The sequence below is a fragment of the Arachis ipaensis genome, chromosome B9 (genome assembly GCF_059453495.1).
Source record: "Arachis ipaensis isolate K30076 ecotype BB chromosome B9, ASM5945349v1, whole genome shotgun sequence".
NCBI classification, from domain to species: Eukaryota; Viridiplantae; Streptophyta; class Magnoliopsida; order Fabales; family Fabaceae; genus Arachis; species Arachis ipaensis.
In genome coordinates this window covers 39,070,050-39,081,060 of record NC_142444.1, presented here as the reverse complement: position 1 = coordinate 39,081,060, position 11,011 = coordinate 39,070,050, and the positions used below count along the sequence as shown (strand labels likewise).

The 11,011-nt window shown below is 38.6% G+C and overlaps 1 non-coding gene across 1 annotated transcript; it reads right to left on the bottom strand.

Moving 5' to 3' along the window:
* Nucleotides 1–3,139: 3,139 nt before the first annotated feature.
* Nucleotides 3,140–3,247, bottom strand: LOC148544371 (small nucleolar RNA R71). The gene has a single exon (XR_015901189.1). It is a non-coding gene; the product is annotated as a small nucleolar RNA R71 (small nucleolar RNA).
* Nucleotides 3,248–11,011: the final 7,764 nt, after the last annotated feature.

The following is an 11,011-nucleotide window of genomic DNA, read 5'->3' as shown; positions in this document are numbered from 1 at the left end:
CTTTATGGGGGCTGGCCATTCGGCCATGCCTGAACCTTCATCACTTATGTATTTTCAACGGTAGAGTTTCTACACACTATAGATTAAGGTGTGGAGCTCTGCTATTCTTCATGAATTAATGCGAAGTACTATTGTTTTTCTATTCAATTCAAGCTTATACCTATTCTAAGATGTTCATTCGCACCCAAGAACATGATGAATGTGATGATTATGTGACGCTCATCACCTTTCTCACCTATGAACGCGTGCTTGACAACCACTTCCGTTCTACATGAAGATGAGCTAGAATGAGTATCTCTTAGGTATCTAATACAGGGGACCGAGTCCGAGATATTAGAATCTTTGTGAGTTAGAATCCATGAACGGCCATTCCTGATATCCGAAAAGTCTAAACCTTGTCTGTGGTATTCCGAGTAGGATCTGGGAAGGGATGGCTGTGACGAGCTTCAAACTCGCGAGTGCTGGGCGTTGTAACAGACGCAAAAGGATCACTGAATCCTAATCCAGTATGATCGAGAACCGACAGATGATTAGCCATGCAGTGACAGCGCATTGGACCATTTTCACTGAGAGGACGGGATGTAGCCATTGACAACGGTGATGCCCAACATACAGCTTGCCATAGAAAGGAGTAGGAATGATTGGATGAAGACAGCAGGAAAGCAAAAGTTCAGGAGGAACAAAAGCATCTCCATACGCTTATCTGAAATTCTCACCAATGAATTACATAAGTACCTCTATCCTATTTTATATTTTAATTATATTTTAATTATTAAAATTCTATAACCAATTGAATCCGCCTGACTGAGATTTACAAGGTGACCATAGCTTGCTTCAAGCCGACAATCTCCGTGGGATCGACCCTTACTCACATAAGGTTTATTACTTGGACGACCCAGTGCACTTGCTGGTTAGTTGTGCGAAGTTGTGACAAAGTGTGATTCACGTTTGAGAGCACCAAGTCTTTGGCCCCATTGTTGATGATCACAATTTCGTGCACCAAGTTTTTGGTGCCATTGCCGGGGAATGAACGATCTCATCTAGTTTCGCATTTGTTTCCGGCAACAACAGTGCCAAGTTTGGTCCGGCAACAACACCAAGTTTTTGATGCCATTGCCGGAGATTGTTCGAGTTTGGACAACTGACGGTTCATCTTGTTGCTCAGATTAGGTAACTTTATTTTAATTTTAAGCTTTTTGTTTTTATGAATTTTATTTTCGAAAAAAATTATCAAAAAAAAAAACCAAAAATAATTTTGTGTTTCTTGTTTGAGTCTTGTGTCAATTTTTAAGTTTGGTGTCAATTGCATCTTTTTAATTGTTCTTTAACTTTCGAAACCCATACATGGTGTTCTTCATGATCTTCAAGTTGTTCTTGACAAGTCTTCTTGTTTGATCTTCATATTTTCTTGTTTTGTGTCTTTTCTTGTTTTTCATATGCATTTTCAATTTGTTAGTGTCTCAACATTAAAAATTTTTTAAGTTTGGTGTCTTACATGTTTTTCTTTTCTTAAAAATTTTCAAAAATAAGTTCTTGGTGTTCATCTTGACATTCAAAGCATTCTTGCATGCATCATGTGTTTTGATCTTGAATTCTCATGTTTTAAGTCTTTTCATTGTTTTTCTCTTGCATAATTAAAAATTCAAAAATAAAAAAATATCTTTCCCTTTTTCTTCTCATAAATTTTCGAAAATTTGAGTTGACTTTTTCAAAACTTTTTAAAATTTAGTTGTTTCTTATGAGTCAAATTAAATTTTTAATTTAAAAATTCTATCTTTATCAAATCTTTTTCAAAAATCAAATCTTTTCATTTTTTTTCTTTCATATTTTTGAAAATTTTAAATTTTGATTTTCAAAATCTTTTTCTTATTTCCATTTCATATTTTCGAAATTAATGCTAACAATTAATGTGATTGATTCAAAAATTTTTAGTTTGTTACTTGCCTAATAAGAAAGGTTCAATCTTTAAATTTTAAAATAATATCTTTTTGTTTCTTGTTAGTCAAGTAATCAACTTTAATTTTCAAAATCAAATCTTTTTAAATTTCTTTTTCAAATTTCTTCAAAATAAGTTTCAATCACATCTTTTTCAAAATCAATTTCAAAATCTTTTCTAACTTCTTATCTTTTCAAAAATTGATTTTCAAATCTTTTCAATTAACTACTTGACTTTTTGTTTGATTTTAAAAGTTTACTATTTCAATCATATCTTTTTCAAAACTACCTAACTAAATCTCTTTCTAATTTTCGAAAATCACCTTCCTCTTTTTTAAAATTCCTTTTTAATTAATTAATTGTTTTAAATTTAATTTAATTTCATTTTTCTTTTTAATTTTCGAATTCTAACTTTGATTTTAAATTAAAAACAAAAAATTTTTTATTTTATTTTATTTAATTTTCGAATTCTCTCATCTCTCATCCCCTTCTGTTTATTTATTCATCTACTAACACCTCTCTTTCACTCAAGAATTCGAACCCATTCCTCTCCCTTGTGTTTGGTTCTTATCTTTTTCTTTTGCTACTCTTCTCTTCTTATACTTACATAAGGAATCTCTATACTGTGACATAGAGGATTCCATATTTTCTTTTGTGTTCTCTTCTTTTTCATATGAGCAGGAACAAGGACAAGAATATTCTTGTTGAAGTTGATCCGGAACCTGAAAGAACTCTGAAGAGGAAGCTAAGGGAAGCTAAAGCACAACTCTCTGGAGAAAATCTGACTGAAAATTTCGAAAAAGAAGGAGACATGGCCGAAAATAATAACAATACAAGGAAGATGCTTGGTGACTTTACTGCACCAAATTCCAACTTACATGGAAGAAGCATCTCAATCCCTACCATTGGAGCAAACAATTTTGAGCTTAAACCTCAATTAGTTTATCTGATGCAACAGAACTGCAAGTTTCATGGACTTCCATCTGAAGATCCTTTTCAGTTCTTAACTGAATTTTTACAGATCTGTGATACTGTTAAGACCAATGGGGTTGATCCTGAGGTCTACAAGCTTATGCTTTTCCCATTTGCTGTAAGAGACAGAGCTAGAATATGGTTGGACTCTCAACCTAAAGATAGCCTAAACTCTTAGGATAAGCTGGTCACGGCTTTCTTAGCCAAGTTCTTTCCTCCTCAAAAGCTTAGTAAGCTTAGAGTGGATGTTCAAACCTTCAGACAGAAGGACGGTGAATCCCTCTATGAAGCTTGGGAGAGATATAAGCAACTGACCAAAAAGTGTCCTTCTGACATGCTTTCAGAATGGACCATCCTGGATATATTCTATGATGGTCTGTCTGAGTTATCAAAAATGTCACTGGACCATTCTGCAGGCGGATCCATTCACCTAAAGAAAACGCCTGCAGAAGCTCAGGAATTCATTGACATGGTTACAAATAACCAGTTCATGTACACTTCTGAAAGGAATCCTGTGAGTAATGGGACGCCTCAGAGGAAGGGAGTTCTTGAAATTGATACTCTGAATGCCATATTGGCTCAAAACAAAATATTGACTCAGCAAGTCAATATGATCTCTCAGAGTCTGAATGGATTGAAGGAATCATCCAATAGTACTATAGAGGCATCTTCTGAAGAAGAAGCTTATGATCCTGAGAACCCTGCAATAGCAGAGGTGAATTACATGTGTGAACCCTATGGAAACACCTATAATCCCTCATGGAGAAATCATCCAAATTTCTCATGGAAGGATCAACAAAAGCCTCAACAAGGCTTTAATAATGGTGGAAGAAACAGGTTTAGCAATAGCAAGCCTTTTCCATCATCCACTCAGCAACAGACAGAGAATTCTGAGTAGAATCCATCTAGCTTAGCAAATATAGTCTCTGATCTATCTAAGGCCACTTTAAGTTTCATAAATGAAACAAGGCCCTCCATTAGAAATTTGGAGGCACAAGTGGGCCAGCTGAGTAAAAGGGTCACTAAAACTCCTCCTAGTACTCTCCCAAGCAATACAGAAGAAAATCCAAAGAGAGAGTGCAAGGCCATTGATTTGACCATCATGGCCGAACCTACAAGGGGGGAGGAGGACGTGAATCCTAGTGAGGAAGACCTCCTGAGACGTTCAGCGACCAATAAGGAGTTTCCCTTTGAGGAACCAAAGGAATCTGAGGCTCATCTAGAAACCATAGAGATTCCATTGAACCTCCTTCTGCCCTTCATGAGCTCTGATGAGTATTCTTCTTCTGAAGAGAATGAAGACATCACTGAAGAGTAAGTTGCTAAGTACCTTGGTGCAATCATGAAGCTGAATGCCAAATTATTTGGTAATGAGACTTGGGAAGATGAACCTCCCTTGCTCACCAATGAACTAAATGCATTGGATAGGCAGAAATTACCTCAAAAGAAACAGGATCCTGGTAAATTCTTAATTCCCTGTAACATAGGCACCATGACCTTTGAGAAGGCTCTGTGTGACCTGGGGTCAGGCATAAACTTAATGCCACTCTCTGTAATGGAGAAACTTGGGGATCTTTGAGGTGCAAGCTGCCAGAATCTCATGAGATGGTAGACAACTCAAGAAAACATGCTTATGGACTAGTAGAGGACATGTTAGTAAAGGTTGAAAGCCTTTACATCCCTACCGATTTCATAATCCTAGACACTGGAAAGGATGAGGATGAATCCATCATCCTTGGAAGACCCTTCCTAGCCACAGCAAGAGCTGTGATTGATGTGGACAGAGGAGAGTTGGTCCTTCAACTGAATGAGGACAACCTTGTGTTTAAAACTCAATGATCTCCTTCTGTAACCATGGAGAGGAAGCATGAAAAGCTTCTCTCACTGCAGAGTCAACCAAAGCCCCCACAGTCAAACTCTAAGTTTGGTGTTGAACCCCCACATTCAAACTCTAAGTTTGGTGTTGGGAGGTTCCAACCTTGCTCTGATTATCTGTGAGGCTCCATGAGAGCTCACTGTCAAGCTATTGACATTAAAGAAGCGCTTGTTATTGGAGGCAACACAATGTTATTTTATTATATCTATTTTATTTTTTTTATTTCGTGTTTTATTAGATTGATGATCATGTGGAGTCACAAAAACTACTGAAAAATCAAAAATAGAATGAAAAACAGCATTAAAAACAGCACACCCTGGAGGAGGAGCATTCTGGCGTTTAAACGCCAGAAACAAGCATCTGTCTGGCGTTTAATGCCAGAAGCAAGCATCTACCTGGTGTTAAACGCCAGAAACAGGCTACATTTTGAGCGTTTAACGCCAGAAACAAGCAGCAGTCTGGCGTTAAACGCCAGGATTGCACAGCAAGGGTGTTTTACACGCCTAATTGGAGCAGGGATGTTAAGTCCTTGGCCCCACTGGATCTGTGGACCCCACAGGATTCCCACCACTTCTTCTCTCCTCTTCACACCTTTTCATAACTCTCTTCCCCAAATACCCTTCACCAATCACCTCACTCACTCTTCCCCATCATCTCTTCACCACTCACATCCATCCCCTCTTCCCCATAAACCCCACCTACCTCCAAAATTCAAACTCTTTTCCTTCCCAAACCCAACCCTAATGGCCGAACCCTAAACCCCACCCCACCCCTATATAAACCCCTCATTCCTTCCTCATTTTCACACAACACAACCCTTTCTTCTTCCCTTGGCCGAATACACACCCCTCTCCCTCTCCTCCATTCTTTTTCTTCTTCTCCTTCTTTCTTTCTTCTTTTGCTCGGGGACGAGTAAATATTTTAAGTTTGGTGTGGTAAAAAGCATTGCTTTTTGTTTTTCCATAACCATTAATGGCACCTAAGGCCAGAGAAACCTCAAGAAAGAAGAAAGGGAAGGCAATTGTTTCCACCTCTGAGTCATGGGAGATGGAGAGATTCATCTCAAAGGTCCATCAAGACCACTTCTGTGAAGTTGTGGCCAAGAAGAAAGTGATCCCTGAGGTTCCTTTCAAGCTCAAAAAGAATGAGTATCCGGAGATCCGACTTGAGATCCAAAGAAGAGGTTGGGAAGTTCTCACCAACCCCATTCAACAAGTCGGGATCTTAATGGTTCAAGAGTTCTATGCAAATGCATGGATCACTAGGAACCATGATCAAAGTGTGAACCCGAATCCAAAGCATTGGCTCACCATGGTTCGGGGGAAATACTTAGATTTCAGTCCGGAAAATGTAAGGCTGTCGTTCAACTTGCCAATGATGGAAGAAAACGCATGCCCCTACACCAGAAGGGTCAACTTTGATCAAAGGTTGTACCAAGTCCTCATGGATATATGTGTAGAAGGATCTCAATGGAAGGTTGACTCAAGAGGCAAGCCGGTTCAATTAAGAAGACTGGACCTTAAGCCTGTAGCTAGAGGATGGTTGGAGTTCATTCAGTGCTCAATCATTCCTACTAGCAACCGGTCTGAAGTTACTGTAGACCGGGCCATCATGATCCATAGTGTCATGATTGGGGAGGAAGTAGAGGTTCATGAGATTATACCTCAAGAACTCTACAAGGTGGCTGACAAGTCATCCACTTTGGCAAGGTTAGCCTTTCCTCACCTCATTTGCCACCTCTGCAATTCGGCTGGGATTGACATAGAAGGAGACATCCTCATTGATGAGGATAAGCCCATCACTAAGAAAAGGATGGAGCAAACAAGAGATCATGGACCTCAACAAGAACATGAGGAAATTCCTCACAATAAAATCCCTGAGATGCCTCAGGGGATGCACTTTCCTCCATAGAATTATTGGGAGCAAATCAACACCTCCCTAGGAGAATTAAGTTCCAACATGGGACAACTAAGGATGGAGCACCAAGAGCACTCCATCATCCTCCATGAGATTAGAGAAGATCAAAGAGCTATGAGGAAGGAGCAACAAAGACAAGAAAGAGACACAGAGGAGCTCAAGAGCACCATTGGTTCTTCAAGAAGAGGAAGATGTCACCCTCACTAAGGTGGACCCATTCCTTAATCTCCTTGTTCCTATTTTCCTGTTTTTTGTTTACTATGCTTTATGTTTATGTTTATGTCTGATTACATGATCATTAGTATTTAAGTGTCTACCTTAAAGCTATGAATGTCCTATGAATCCATCACCTCTCTTAAATGAAAAATGTTTTAATTACAAAAGAACAAGAAGTACATGGTTTTGAATTCATCCTTGAAATTAGTTTAATTATTTTGATGTGGTGACAATACTTTTTATTTTCTGAATGAATGCTTGAACAGTGCATATGTCTTTTGATATTGTGGTTTATGAATGTTAAATATGTTGGCTCTTGAAAGAATGATGAAAAAGGAGAAATGTTGTTGATAATCTGAAAAATCATAAAATTGATTCTTGAAGAAAGAAAAAGCAGTGAATACAAAAGCTTGCGAAAAAAAAGAGAGAAAAGAAAAATGGCGAAAAAAAAAAGAAGAAAAAGCAAGCAGGAAAAACCAAAAGCTCTTAAAACTAAAAGGCAAGAGCAAAAAAGCGAATAGCCCTTAAAACCAAAAGGCAAGGGTAATAAAAAGGATCCAAGGCTTTGAGCATCAGTGGATAGGAGGACCTAAAGGAATAAAATCCTGGCCTAAGCGGCTAAACCAAGCTGTCCCTAACCATGTGCTTGTGGCATGGAGGTGTCAAGTGAAAACTTGAGACTGAGCGGTTAAAGTCAAGGTCCAAAGAAAAAAAAAAAGAGTGTGCTTAAGAACCCTGGACACCTCTAATTGGGGACTTTAGCAAAGCTAAGTCACAATCTAAAAAGGTTCACCCAGTTATGTGTCTGTGGCATTTATGTATCCGGTGGTAATACTGGAAAATAAAGTGCTTAGGGCCACGGCCAAGACTCATAAAGTAGCTGTGTTCAAGAATCAACATACTGAACTAGGAGAATCAATAACACTATCTAAATTCTAAGTTCCTATAGATGTCAATCATTCTGAACTTCAATGGATAAAGTGAGATGCCAAAACTATTCAAGAGGCAAAAAGCTAATAGTCTCGCTCATCTGACTTGGAGGCGTGGAGACTGAGCTGTCCGTTTTGCCTAATGATGTGGATGGGGAACAAATTCTTAATGGACAAATTGATCCTTGTGTCGCAAAACAACGCCGTTACCATGACTGAGTCCTATTTGATCGAAATGCATGGTCGAACCCATGGACGCTGATGGTTCGATCGTCCATGATGAGTGAAGGGCATTCTTCATGCACAAGACCTGGAGGAGGATCTTAATGCGCTGTTCCAGGAGGATGTGATTAAGATGGGATTGTGCCAAAGTGCTTCTGCAGTGTATATGCCATTCTTTACAAGTCAAGAACAACAACTAATCCTAATAGAATGTTTCTCGGGTGTCTATTCTTCAAGGTAAGTTACTATTTTGTCAATAGTTGAATGAGACTGTAATGTGTCTAATTGGGCGATTCTCTGAAAATTAGCTCCAGGTTAAAGAATGGTACTGCCGATACTTTGTCTGCCTTGATGAACACCTAGAAAAAATTAGGGCTATGGAGTCTCAAGCATTGAGTGCTGTGGATGATGCTGAGGGAATAGACGTTGAAGATCAACTGCTTCGAAGTCAAGAATTGGAAAAAGATATGGAAGATTTGGAGAGGAAACTGTTATGTATTGAAAAGAAAAAAACATGAGTTTGTGGCATATTACTTTGATTAGTGTAGTTGTTGTTGTTGTTGTTGTTGTTGCTATATGTTTCTTAAAGGGCTGAAGAAGATTTGATGTACATAGTGATGTTGTAATGAAAATTGCCATTGCTGGCTGTTTAATGGGAATTGTATTTTGGACTAAATCCAATTTTCTATGAAGTTTGAACAACTAAAAAATACTGCAAGTCACCTATTATATAAGGTAGTAATTCTGCATAGATTATAACCAAAATAGAAATAATAATGTATCTGGCTTAATCCCAAACATTACATAACATCATAAGTTTGCCACAAAATAACAAAACGTCTGGTTGGCATGTAAACAAGTTTGCCAAACTATGATAACTAGACAGCATTGTGCAATTCATACTAATAACTAGGACAAAAAAAAAAAAACAGAATTTCATGCAGCTGTGTTCAGTTCTTCTAATTGTTGGATCCAGGAGTTGGGATGAACTTGAAAATTCTTGTAGTCCCACTGCTAGCTGTTTTCAAAGTCTCATTTGATGGTGCCCCATGAGTGCTGGTGCTTTGAGTTTGTGGTGTATTTAGGGGTAGATTTGGTGGTGGATTTGATAGTGGATTTGCACTTGTTGGTGCCTGATAATTGTTTGCTTGGGTCTGAATTTAGAGGCAGCAAATCGGGGTTTGGGTTGCCCCATTCCTGGCAGCTGGGATGGAGGCCTGAATGGAGTTTAGACTGGAGCAAATGATATTGTTGTTGCAGGTACTTGAGTATTGAGTGATGCGGCAACTGGTGCAGTCCCTGATGCTGCTGCCTGCATTGTTGTGTTGGTTGGTAGTCTAGCAGCATTCTGGCCAATGACATCATTCTACAAAAGCAACTGACATATTCAGAGATTCAAATTCAGGGACAAGAATAAAGTGATTGGCATTATGAGCGTATTGTTTAGGGTGGTCTTACAGCAGATTGTTCTTGAATAGCACTAGTCTCAGCAAATTTTGTACCTTGTGTCTGGTTTTGATCCTATGCAACATAGATCCAGCAAGGTAACCAAATGGACAAATTAGTCCTTAAGAAAGATGTATAATGACATCATAACCACTGACTAATTTTAAAATGTACAAAATTATCCTAATGCATAACAGGGATACTTACCTGTGGTTGAGGGGCTGATTGTGAAAGGGGAAGCAGCATCAAGGCTTGTGTATTTTCAACAGTCTTCTTAGCTTTTTTCCTTTTTGGTTTCCAGTTTGGGTTGCTTGGTGCTCCTTTACAAGTCTTATATTTATGGCCTTTCTCGTTGCATTTGCTACACATAACTTGAAAGCTTCTCTTCAGCTTGTCCCTTTGAATATCAGCCTCAGCAGGGTCCTTGTTGCGGTTGTGTACCTTTGACCTCCCAATAGGTCGCTTCATGGGTGGTGGAATAGGCCTGATGAGCGGATAATTTATATGCTTTTTGGCATTATTTTTACATAGTTTTTAGTATGATTTAGTTAGTTTTTAGTATATTTTTATTAGTATTTAAATAAAAATCATATTTCTGGGCTTTACTATGAGTTTGTGTGTTTTTCTGTGATTTCAGGTATTTTCTGGCTGAAATTGAGGGACTTGAGCAAAAATCAGATTCAGAGGTTGACAAAGGACTGCAGATGCTGTTAGATTCTGACCTCCCTGCACTCAAAGTGGATTTTCTGGAGCTACAGAACTCCAAATGGTGCGCTCTCAATTGCGTTGGAAAGTAGACATCCAGGGCTTTCTATCAATATATAATAGTCCATACTTTATCCGAGTTTAGACGATGCAAACTGGCGTTCAACGCTATCTTCCTGCCCTATTCTGGAGTTAAACGCCAGAAACAGGTTGCAAAGTGGAGTTAAACGCCAGAAACAGGTTACAAACTGGCGTTCAACTCCAAGTGAAGCCTCTACACGTGTAAAGCTCAATGTTCAGCCCAAGCACACACCAAGTGGGCCCCCGAAGTGGATTTCTGCATCATTTACTCATTTCTGTAAACCCTAGTAACTAGTCTAATATAAATAGGACCTTTTACTATTGTATTAGATATCATCTTTGATTAGTTTTATGCTATCTTAGACCTTTATGGGGGCTGGCCATTCGGCCATGCCTGAACCTTCATCACTTATGTATTTTCAACAGTAGAGTTTCTACACACCATAGATTAAGCTGTGGAGCTCTGCTGTTCTTCATGAATTAATGCGAAGTACTATTGTTTTTCTATTCAATTCAAGCTTATACCTATTCTAAGATGTTCATTCGCACCCAAGAACATGATGAATGTGATGATTATGTGACGCTCATCACCATTCTCACCTATGAACGCGTGCCTGACAACTACTTCCGTTCTACATGAAGATGAGCTAGAATGAGTATCTCTTAGGTATCTAATATAGGGGACTGAGTCCGAGATATTAGAATCTTCGTG